This window comes from Neolamprologus multifasciatus, chromosome 16 (genome assembly GCF_963576455.1).
Source record: "Neolamprologus multifasciatus chromosome 16, fNeoMul1.2, whole genome shotgun sequence".
NCBI lineage: Eukaryota > Metazoa > Chordata > Actinopteri > Cichliformes > Cichlidae > Neolamprologus > Neolamprologus multifasciatus.
The window spans coordinates 15,835,876-15,849,287 of NC_140454.1; positions in this window are offsets into that span (position 1 = coordinate 15,835,876).

The window sequence follows — 13,412 nt, forward strand, 5'->3', positions numbered from 1 at the left end:
ATTAAATTAATGCATGTAAGGTGAACTAGCAAACACCGTCGTAGTTACATGCGGCTGTCTTCTTGTTTGATGGCAGATACTCCCTTCACCCTGGCCAAAAAGGCTAAAATGACCAAAGAAAAAGTGGAAAACAGTTAAACATGAGAGGTTTTTGTACAAAGTTTGTTTTCCATTGATTAAGCACTGCTTCCAGCCAAGAGTGATACCATATATCCCCTATAGCTGCAGAAAAGGCTAACATTGTTATCTTTTTACAAGAAAACAGCTGAACATGAGAGGTTTTTGGACCAATTTTGTGTTCTCCATTCTTTAAGCACCGGTTCGAGCACCGTTTAAGCACCGGCACCGTTTCAAAAGTACCGGTTTGGTACGGGTATCGGATAAAACCTAAACGATACCCATCCCTAGTTACAACTGAGGACGTAAAGTCTTTGAAAACTGGTTAGAAAAAGTTCATCTTTTTAAGGCGAGGACAGCTGTGCAGTGTAGTTTTTGGCAAACCTTTTGTTTGTTAGTGAAGGTTTTGATGGAGTATGCGGTATTTATAATTTTCACAAATAACATTACCATCTGGTGCAATGATGTGGCTCATTGATGCATTTTTTGGAAAGCAGTGTCAGCCAGTCAAGTCACTTCACTTTGGATCTGCCTGAAATATCTCAACAATTGGTTGGATTGCAGTTAATCTCACTGACTTTGGAGATGCTGTAACCTTTCAGCTTCATCATTAGGCCTCAGTTTGTTTTATAAACCTTTAAAAGTTGTGGTCTTTGTCAGAGTGCTGCATTACACAAGCTATCAATCCAAAAATTATCAGTTCAAAATCTAGCCCAGAGAATTCCTTTCACAATAACATGTCCAGCATCTTAAGGATTACTGACTACCTGACAGACAGACTGGGCAGTGCTCTGTTTGGTTTGCTGTGCTCTCTCCATTCCTGTTCACCTTCTGCACCTCTGACTTTCTGCACATCTTCGAGTCATACCACTGACAGAAATACTTGTTGGATGTCTTAGTGACAGGTAGGAACAGGAGGAGCAGTGGATGATTTTTAACCTGCCTCTGCATATGAATAAGACCGGAGTGATAGTGATCAACTTCGGAAAGAAGAGGATGGCTGCTGATGTTGATGTAGTGAAGGAGTTCAAGTACCTGGGTGGCCACATCAACATCAGAGTGAATTGGAAAAGCAACATCAAAGCTGCGGTACAAAAAGGCTCTACTTCCCAGGGAAGCTGAGGTCCTTCAGTTTGTGCTGCAAAATGATGCAGATTTCCATTTGCAGGTGTATTTTACTGTGGTCTGGTTGGGGAGCAGAATCCGAGCTTATGCCACCAATTGACTGGAAAAACTGGAAAGTATTAGAAAGGCTGGCTCTGTCAATGGTGGCAAATAGGACACTTATGAAGGCCACTGAACAAAGTGCTATCCATCATGAATAGTCCTGACCACTCTCTCCACCACTCACTGGACAAGCAGTGAAGCATCTTCTCCATCAAACTGATTCAGCTCTGCTGGCACAAGGAGAGAAACATATTCATGTCACAAGTATAAGCCTCTATAATAGAATATGTCTGTCTGGCAGAGAGACATTTTATTCTTAGAATTACCTTAACTGCTGCAACAAATTAAGATCCCAAATACGGGCGATCATATAAGTGTTTAAAGTTGAATCATTAACTGTTTGGGTGTTTGTGGATAAACTCATTGAGATTTAAGTTTTAAGTTTTTCTCACATATTTCAAGGATTCAAAACTTTTCAGACTTGACTGGTGATCTTTACATTTTACTACAGTTAATGATCACTTGATATGTATGGATGTTTTTCATCAACCAGCAACAGTTTTACAGATTGAAGACCATCAAAGTTGTCCGTCCCACAGAGAGCGTCCAACGCCTATGGACAATATTTCCTGTGTTCTCTGGTAAGTCGGTCCACCTCCTCATGTCCTCCACCCCCATGGTTCCACAATCACTCCATTACTCCTCTAGTCGCTACCCACACAGACAGCCTCTGACTGACGATGAGGCAGGCAGACAGAATGTTTTACCCTACTACACACATGTGGTCCTCTGTGATCTCCACCCACCACATGCTGAGATAAATATGCCTTTGAATCTTCCAGACTGTTTAAAGATAACGTGTAAGAAAAACATCTTATTTCTCTGTATGGATGGTGAGTTCAACCAAAGCTGTCTGGTTCACTGTATGGAAAAGGAAGATGGATGCTGATAATTCTGAAATGTTAAATATTTAAGAGCTGCAGGCCTCTGAGCAATAGAGGTGAGGGAAGAGAGGAAATGGGGGTGGAGAAGTGAGAAAGATGAAGAAGGAGTGGGTATTAAACGCCATCCGTCTAATTTCAGTGTGAACCTCATAACGTATTCATGTGATGGTGTGGTCATTATATATTTTGTGCACGCGTGCGCGCACGTGGAGTCCAGCCAGTCATCTTACATATCACCGTCATATTAATAATTCTAATGCGACATAAAAGCAAATATTCTCACTTTTTAAATTATTTGCTTGAATGCTCTCTCTGGAGTGTTGGATGAATATATTTGCATATGTATGTCTGGTATATGTTATGAGGGAATGAGTGATTCTTTCATTAGCAAAGCTTTCACACAGCGACCTGTTTCCATGTGTGTAAATGTGGTCGAGCGCCTATGTGTGTTTGTGTGTGTGGGTGAGTGCATTTTCCAGCACATCTGTTTCTCTTCATATACATTTTCATTGCAAATTCTATCAACATCCAATTTATTAGATAGCACGTTGCTGCTGTGTGTGTGTATGTGAGGGACACTGAACAAATTATTCATAACACTGTAACAGGATAACAAAGCAATAATGATTAATTTAAGTAAAAAAAAACAAAAAACAGACTGGCTTGTTAGGTAGTAAGTTGCCTGCCTTTTGCCCTCATGCATATAATGCTGGAGAATAAGAAAATACAGTAACCCTGCTCCTTGCTAACTGGTGGACTATTTTACATGTTTCTGAGACAATTTTGTTCTTCTTTTGGTCGCGCTCTTTGAGCCAAATGTCACCTGTTTGTATTACACATGGTTGTATACTAAAAATTCCCTGAGCATTTTAAATGGAAATAAATGGAAATTTATTGTATGTAAATACACTTCTTAAAGAAAGACTCAAAAGATGTCAATCATGCTGTGTTGGAAACAAAAGGATGCAACACTGTTTGATGGAAATGAACATTATCAGAGGGTTGACTTCACAGACATCCCGAAAGTCAAAGTGAAAAAAAAAAGATGAGGAAAGTGAGTTAACCTTACTGGAATTTCATTGGAGCAACTCAAAATTGTACTCAGTAGGTTTGTACATGTGTGAGCCTCAAACTCGGGTCCTCCAAAAGAATCCTGATAGTCTGAGAGTTCTGTGAAGAATCTCAGCTGTTCATATAACTTCAAAGCAGCAGTGAAGACCACACCAGGTGCCACTCCTGTCAGGTAAGAGGAGGAAACCGAGGCTACAGTTCACACAAGCTTAATAAAACTGGACAATAGGAGGCTGGTAGGTTCAGAATTTGCAATAAACATGAACTGTTGCCTTGTGTCAACAGACTGGTCATGGTGGTGTAATAGCAGGGGGGATATTTTCTTGACACACTTCACAGTCACCAGATCTTGATCCAACAGAGTGCCTCTGGGATGTGGTGTAATGGGAGATTCCCATCTTGGATGTGGAATTGAAAAGTCTCAGATAAGCTCTTCCAAAAACCACGCTGCTTTTAAAGTGACTTTCTTATATTGACTTTCACCATTTTTCCTCATTCTGGTTCTCATTTTGAACTTCAGCAGGATGTCTCGACCAAGAGAATCTAAATGAATGCCCTGTGACTGGCTGGTTAGATATTTTAAGAAGCACTTTAACAGGTGTAGCTACTAAAGTGGTTAGTGAGTGCAGATATAAATGCACACGCACAATCCATTAACTTGTACAACCAACTTTAGCAGCAAGAACTTGGGGTAATTGTTTCCTGTATGACTTTATAAGTCTTTCATATGATCATGGAGGAATTCTGCTGACTCTTCTTCACAATGTTGCTTCTGTTCATTGAGGTTTGCAGGCACTGATTCACACTCAGCTCTCTAAAGGTCTCATCACAGCATTTCAATTGGGTTTAAGTCTGGACTTAAACAGACTGGACCATTACAATATTGAGTCTTTTCTTTTTCAGCCCTTCTGTTGCAGATTTGCTCCTGTGCTTGGGATCATTGTCCTGTTGCAAGACCCGGTTTAGGCCAAGCTTTAGCTGTCAGACAGATGGCCTCAAATCTGACTGTAGAATACTTTGGCATGCAGAGTAATGCATGGTCGACACACGGACTGCGAGGTGCCCAGAACCCATGGCTGCAAAGCAAACTGAAATCATCAAGCCTTCATCCCTGATCTTGACAGCTGGTACGAGGTGTTTGTGCTGATATGATGTGTTTGATTGTGCAAAGTGTGGCGCTGTGCATTATGTTATCATGACTTTTGTCTTGTCTGTCCAAAGGACATTGTTCCAGATTTCTTGTGGTTTGTTTAGATGTAACTTTGCAAACCTAATCCATTCTACCACGTTCTTTGGTAGCATGGAGAAAAAAATACTTTTTTCTGTCAACCCTTACAAAAAATAAAAATAAAAATAAACAAGCTATTAAGTCTTTTTCTAATTGTACTGTAATGAACTTTAACCATGGGTTTAAACATGCTAACTAAGGCCTAAAGAATCTGACACTAGGTCTTGGGGTTTTTGTGATTTCTCTGAGCATTGCATAGTGTAAGTTTTCTGAGTCAACCACTGCTGGGGATATTGTGACACTGTTAAAAGACACCTAAGTGCTTCAGACCAGCCAGAACGTAGGTTTACAGAGGTGACTACGCTCCCTGATGATCAGTTTATCTATTGCATATGATTAGCAGTAACTAGCTGCTTCTAACCCTGTTAATACGCATGTAAACCATGAGGTTGTACTTAAGTCAATTTACCTAAACCTACTGCTGAGTTAAAGACGACCAATAATCTGTCAAAGGCTTACTGTGGAAGATGAACTGTTAAATCACGTGCCTTTAGAAAATAAGTGGCACTGACAAATCGGCTGTGCTCAAATCAGAATGTAAGTTAGTTCAAGTGAAAGCATTTTTACTCCTTTCACTGGACTTCAGATCATGTGTTTTAGAAGCAGTCTATCCTGGAGCAGTCTAGGTGACAGCTTCCTAAACGCCGGGCAGGCATTAAATATCAATTTACCAAATTGCCTCACTGTGACATTTGCATGCAAACAAATATATTCTGGTGCATGTGATGCTTTTAATGTGGAAATGGGAATGCCCGATGGGTTTTCTTTTTCTTTTTTTTCTTTTATTTATTTATTTATTTTTTTAAATGAAGTAAAATTAATTCAAACGTAATGGCAATGTCAGTGAGCAAGTTCCTGAATGTGATGAGGCTGTAATTAAAGCAATATATCAGACGAGCTAATAACCTTCTAATGACATCATTAAAAAAAACAAAACAAGGGCTAATTTAAGACAAAAGCATTAACAACCACAGTGTACTTCATGATTACCACTTTTTGTTAGTGGGACGGAAAACACGTGCATGAGGCAGATGTAACTGTGTAGATTTCCTCTTTGACTTAAGACTGTCGTGTTCTCATTTGTGACAAAGAGCCATCAACATCTAATAAAAACACTTGATTGGCCAATTACACAACATGCATAATTTAACTTTATGGCCTGTCTCTCTCCTTTTTTTTCTTCATTAAAACTAGGTCCACATACACATGTGCAGGGGTTTAGTGGATTGTAACACCATTCCTGCGCGTAGCAATACATTATTTTAATTATCATGCACATATACACACATACTGTATAAACAGATTTCTTGTTTGAACAGTGCACTGTGTGTGCATTATGCATGCCTTATGGTCAGCCAATTCTCATATGTTTTTTCCATGAGCTACATCGTTTTAATATGGTAGCAGTAAGTGAAGGCCACAGAAAGAGCTGGTGTGAATGAATGCCTGTGAATATACACATGTATGAAAAACAGGGCAAATGTGGGAACTCAACAGCCTTGAACCTCTGAAAACTCAAAACCAAAACTGTGTCCTTTTGCCCGTTATGTTCACTAGGAAGCCTGAGGGAATTCGTCTTCTTTGTTCGAATTAGCAAATAAACAATAAACGTATATATATTCATGTTTGAACCAATAATCCTGACAGCTGTTGTGACTGGTTAATTAAAGTAACAGAGTTACAGAGTTGTCGAACGAGCACTCCATATGCTGACGCCTTAAGCCTTCAATTGTACATCTGAAGCATCTGGTACACAGGTGGTAAACCTTGACCTTTAACATCATGAGAGCCTAGCTGCTGAGATCATCCTTAACTAGTGCTAACCAGCGTAACCTACATGTCTTTTTTGAGCAAACTGCTTAGTTTTACAAGCCTTAGACTCTGCACTTAACTCGTGGCTGCCAAACAAAAAAAAAGCTGTAATCCACATGCACCACTGTAATAACCTTGCAATGTTTCACATTTTATTATGTTTTTGCGTCTGTCTGTGTCTACAAGATTTATGGTAACTGGGCTAAAATCATAACGGAAAAACAACAAAATATACCTTAAAGTGCTACTTCCCACAGAAAGACCTGAATCATAGTTTCTGTTTTGAACCCTTAAGTCCTCGTCCTCCATAACTGTGTACATAGTCATGTTTTACACAACAGCACAAAATGAGCTAAACCTTCCATCTACAACTGGAATGCTTGTTAAATGTGTCTCACCAGATCATCAGTAATTGATTGCATCAGTGAGAAAATGGGACTTTCACTTCTAACAATAAGCAAAGCACATTTGCTCAGATCCATTTATCTAGACAGGGGGTCTGTGGGGATAGGCTTTATTAGTAATACTGTAAGGAAAACAAAGCAGAAGACTCTTGATTCTATCACAGTATTTAAGCCTTCACCTGCAATGATAACAGCACTGATTGATCAGCGTTAAACACATCTGTGGTGAACATATTAGTGTTAAAGACATTGTATTTGATGTGTGGTGTATCCTCAACAGCATCCATTTCTCAATCAAAGGAGAAAGTAGTGTAAATTGTGAAGCAGCAACAGCAGGGAAGGTTTCATATCAGCCGTAACTTCACACAGCTTGGAAGTACAAACAGGAACACAAACTCCTAACCATGGGGACTCACTCAGGAAATATAAAAGTAGTGAGAGCTGGACACAGACAGAATTTTTAGAAACAGACCTGTCTCTCCAGCCTCAGACACACAGAGAGCACAGACGCACAAGCATAGCTGCTGAGGACGCGGCTAAAGGGGTAATCATGGGTTTGTCGTAATCTGCTCCTGCTGCCAAGCAGGACCACGGGAGAGTGGCTCAACTTTCCCCTGCTGTGAGGCTGTTGTGTAAATGCTTGTTATTATGGTTTGGCTTAGCACGTTGCAGCTAAAACGGATTGACCCAGACCTGCAGAAGTCTGACTCGACTTTGATGTCAAAGTTTGTCATCATGCTACTCTGTGCCGAATCACACTGTAAAGGTGTGCATTTCTTTGGCTTTTATTGTCCACACCAACACAAATTTCACCCACAACCCACCTGACTAGCCAGATTTGAGTTGCTGCAACTTTATCCACCTCCCTGAAATGTCACTTGTTTTTACATTGTGTCAAGTGGAAAGCAAAGATATGTCTATGGGAAAGAAAAATACAGTCAGCTGCATCATGATAGAAAATAAAAACACTTGTCAGATTTCTTTGTACAAAAGTATTCAATTAAAATCTATTTTATTTATATAGCACCAAATCACAACAACAGTCACCTCAGGGTGCTTTATATTGAAAGACAAAACCCCAACAATCCAACAACCCACTTTGAGCAAGCATTTGGTGACAATGGGAAGGAGTAAACCCCGTTCAACAGGAAGAGATCTCCAGCAGAACCAGGCTTTGGGAGGGTCAGTCATCTCAAAAGATACACTGTTATTTTCTCAAAAGCTACGTTTTTCTTTTATACTTTTATACTCTTTTTAACACAAGTATCTGTGCTTGTACTTGAGTGATAATTTGTGTGCCTCTGATGGCAAATGTAAGAGTTCAGAATGAAACTTCCTGGGAGAGTTAATAAGTAGCAGGAGAGGTAAAAGTAGCCCAGGGACACGACCTTTAGGGGAACAAATTTACATAAGTTCACAGAATTTATTCACAGAACTTTTTTGGTGAAGTTTTTTATGTATTCAAAAGAAACATTTTTTCAGTCAACCAATTTGCATGCGCAAGTCATTCATTTCGACAGGTACACTCCCACGGAGGCCACAGTGGAGCTGGGAATAAACAGTCACCTTAACAATAAATTCTTCACATAGTTTCTTTACAAAGTTACATCAACTCAAATGCACATCGTTAACTTGTTTTACAACCAATTTAACATAATCTGGAAATGCTAAGATGGTCCATGTGAGAGGAGAGTGCTGAGACTCATCAGCGCTGTGATTTACTGCTACAGGGGAGGCACATGCTCAGTAATTTCTTCACTGAAAGGGGCACGCAATGCATATGAGAAGTGAGTGAGAGTGATTCAAGCTGAATTGGCTCCAGCAAGTTTCAAAGCCACAGCAAACTGTCAGTCAAAAAGCTACAAAGTTATTCACGTCCAGGGTTTATCAACAATACTGAGAACAGGAAATTTTATAACACTGCATTACATAATAAAAGAATTTACCATGTTTTAAAAGTGGCAGCATTTCCTTGTCTGACGTCCCATTCATGAGGAATAAACACAATGCAGTCATTCTTCAGGCAATTGCTGGGAACACCTTTAAATATGCAATACTTACTGTAATCAGCTTTATTCATATCTGTGCTTTTGCAATTTGATTAGCCATGACACAAAATACTTGTTTGTCTGAAAAAAACAAAAAACAATCCATATCCCTCTATATATGTGGGTAGGCGGTATTTTTATCCTTCAAGCTTGGGACCTCCGCCCTGGGAGCTTGAGGGTCCTGCGCAGTATCTTTGCTGTTCCTAGGACTGCACTCTTCGGGACAGAGATCTAGGAGTTCTTCCTGGGATCTGCTGCATATATATACACATATGCGTGTATGCATAATGTTCTTCAGCATCTTGCTCTGCTGTACTTCTATCTTCTATGTTTATTTATTCACATTTCACTTGAAACTGAGTCTCTGTGGGATTTGTCTTGTTAAATAAAGGTTACATTCCAATGCTCTTTGTTTTGGCTGTACAACAACTTATACTGGGTTATGGTTGGCATTTCTCTGCTAAGATATATGTTTGTGAGCATTTGTGTGCTTGAGTGTAGCATGAATGTGTTTGTAGAGTGAGAAAACAAAACAATAGAGTATGTGTGAGAAAGGAATGAATATTAGATCCGTAAGTCAGTTGAGGCTTAGTTGAAAAAACAATCAATGCATGCTACGCTCACACACACACACACACACACACACACACACACACACACACACACACACACACACACACACACACACAGAGAGAGAGAGAGGAATGAATAACGTCCTACACCCTCCTACACAGTTCCTTTTTAAAAACTGCTCTGTTCATTTTTGAATATTGTGTACCCACTGTACATTCATTTATCCTTCATTCATTAATATACGTGTGAACTCTGTCTCACTGACCCAAATTAAACAATATCTGCACACTGATGTGTCGTTATGCCATTGGAGGATGACGAAAAGAAATATGCTCCTGTTAAGCAAACAGGCCTTCAGCTAATCAATAAATTGCCACATATCACTGTCAGCTGCCTTACTCTCTGGCCTCGGATGATCCAACTGCAGTCTGTTTTCCAAAAAACTGATGATACAATTTCTTGCATGTGAAACACACACACACACACACACGCGCGCGCGCACACACACGCTTAATCTGTTTATTTAAAATCCTCCTTCTGTCACAATCACTGGTTTCCCCTGTTCTGACTGAGGCAGATAGACTCATGTATCATTGTCATTTATATCTAAACAGCGACTCCTGATAATGTATAATTATGACAAATAACTGATGATGGCATTGCATCTGTTTAATCAAAGCTAAACACAGCTGAGTTTTCGATGGCAGGCCGTGTGTGGCCACAAGAGTAATTTGCCGGGGACGTGGGTGCTCGTTAATAAATATGTTGCCTATGTGTCTCCGGCCTACATAAACATATTATCACTGGTTTCTCTTCTACTCACATATGCACGCTAGAGCTGCGTATGCGCGATATGACTTATGTCCTTTCTAATTAGCATAATGAATAAATACCAGTGTCAGTGACCTGTGAAATGAGAAAAACCCTTGTCATTTCTGAGTATCTGCACAACTGAGGTTTAAAATGAAGTCATAACAATGTGATGAGATAGGGCAGGGATCGTGGCAAAGAGGGAAATTTTCACTCTGCCACGGTTTTTCATCAAACATGCACAAGCAACATTACACAAGACAAGTGGCACATTGATTTCAATATAGCAATCTATGACTCTAGCGCCACTCTACACATCCATGCATACCCTGTGTCCAACTTGCAGACTGATAATAACAGATAGAACAAGTCCATACCGATGAATTGGCCCACTGAGGTAATCAAAACAGTAATCACTTTTGCCGTAGCTTAATAACACAAAGATTTCCATCAGCGCACGTCATCCTTCCTATGGGTCAGCCCGCCTCAGATCAATCCCCGCAAAAATTAAGAACAAGAGAAATTTCAATTTTACTGAAATTGCTGTATTGATTAGAGAATTGAGTAAATTACTGGTGACAACATGAGACTGAGTGCAGCAATCTATACGATGTGCACCCGAGAGGAGAAAAAACAGCTTCGATTATCTTTTCTTGTTAAAAGCATTGGGTTTAAGAGATTAAAGGATCAGTCGAGAATGATGTTTGTAATTAAAAGAAAGGGCAAGTTACCCAAGCTTGACAAGCTAAGAAAGTGATGACCGAGAGTGTTATTTTATTTTATTTTTAGATATTTTTTCATTTTTCAGTCATTTAAAGGGCTTTTCTGACCTCATTATGGTAAATATAGTGGCCCCTTCCCCTGTCGCAAACACACCTTTCTCATTTGATGGGCAACATATACCACAGAGGTCTTTCAGTCCGTGTAATGTCGAAAAAGAGACTTATGAACAAATGCTAACTGATGCAGCATGATAAAATTCACCTCAGGAGAAAGCCATGTGAAATATGACTTTCTAATTGTTATAAAACTTGAATAAGAAGTAGATCTATTCACTGTCTCATGAAAAATAGATTAGCAGATGAGTCTCAGTCGCACGAGTTGGAGCAAAGCTCAAAGCATTCAGTGGCTCACACAACAACTCATGACAAGAAAACAAACGAAAATAAAACCAAAGAACTGTCCTTTACTATGAACAATAAATGAAATCAGGATTATATTCAGACCACAAACATCAAAACAACACAGCCACAACAATATGAGCCAGACACTCCGGGCTTTGACTGTCATCTGTTTCGCCTTTTGACAAATAAGATGAAGCAAAGACCGGGTGAGGAGTATGTGTGTGCGTGATGTTTAATAAACAGTGTGTGTTTGTACTGTTCATTTGATCAGCTCTTATGTAGCAGTGACTGGAGTATGACTGATCCTAATCTTTACACCCTCCTCTCCCTCTCCCCCGATCCCTCTCCAGCGCTTGCCCTTAATCCTATCTCGTAATTTCGGTTATTGTAATCTACTTTATGAAAGCTTATGAAACTAATCGTTGCACGTGGTGACAGTGCTGTGGGTGACTGAGACATTATGAGCTTCTTACTCAGCAAGGGGGCCAAGCGAAGCTGTTTGTATTTGAAGGCGAGCTGAAAGAGTCTAAATGAGATTAGGACCTCAAAGGCAGTGGCTTCTGAGTGAACTCAGACAATCTATTAGACATATACTCTATAAACTAGACTGTATTATGTCAGTCTTTATCTAACCTCTTGCTGTTGCTTGCTCACTGTTTGCACGAGGCAAGGAATATATATCCAGAGGAGAAAGAACCACTCTGCTTGGAGAGTCACGACCTTTTCCATGCCTAAATAAATAAAACTATAAAGATGCAATAGGTCCATTGCAGGAGACGATGAGAGGGCCCATTTAAAGCTTTGTAAATCTGATTGGGTTGGCCCTTTAATTAACTTGTAAATTAATGCACCGTGCTGTGTAAATTGGAAGGTGATAAATATTCATGTAGTTACCTAAGAAAAAAAGGGCAAGGACATACCACAGACATAACCAGATTGAGTTTGTGAGCAGCATGCTCGGTAAACACCCCTATTGGACAGACAATACAGACAGCTAATTTGCATTTCTTATGCTTCATGGGTTATGCAAAAAGAAAGAGTCACTCTGTGCCCCTGTAGTCACTTCATACCACCCCCACGCGGCTTCTGTTTATCTTTCCAATGTCAGGTCAAGCTATTATACAAGGAAAGCTGTCCTGCACTTGAAACACTTCTGAGACTCGATTCATAATTTATCTGCGATTTAAGCAACAGTAAATACTGTAAATGTTACTCAAATTGGCCGTGAAAAGTGTCCATTTGTTACTGGAGTGTGTGAAAGTTCAGAACCAAGTGTGTGTCTGTCATGTAGGAAACCTAATACCAAGAGCCAGGGAACCCTCCTTATCCAACTGGGAGATATTTGAGCCTAGGACGTTCAGACACTGGACGCTGTTACATCTATTTATATCTATGTCTTCATAGCACTTTAGAGCTGAGGTAAACACAGTTTAGAGTTCAAATAATGAAAGGAACTGCACGGAACACGCACATTAAAGGCAATTTGAAGGACAGATCACTTGATTTGGCTGCCTGATTGGAATCTTCTCCTCGTGGCAGCAGTAAAATAATTTATCCTGTTGGCATAATTGAACTCTGCAGGGCACGGTAATTGACCTTGCCGCTAAGGAGAGGGTGTTGCTGAGCCAGCACTGTGGGATTTGAAGGAAAACGGGAGTATTAACATGAGATGGGGAGGGGGGGTAGATTTCAAGTCATCATCGTGGGATGTGCAGCTATTCAAAAGTGTTACTACAGTGTCACTTTTTACTGTGTTGGCCCAGGATACATAGCTGTCAGGACACGCTGTACCTTCTCTTGGCAGCACGACGTTCCTGCTGGACGATAAAAGAGGAGTTTCAGTCCCACAGGATGTCAAAAAGAGAATACCGGCTATCCGCAGCAAACTCAGATCACCATCCCGCCACGGTACCCAGTTTGCTCCCGCGTTTTATCATTACGCACATTACCAGCCGCTGACGCATTGAGATCAGGAGAATTTTTTTGCGTCATCATGACTGCTGTGTTATATGACCATATATGGGGTGCTTTTAGTTTTGTGTACAGGGAGTACT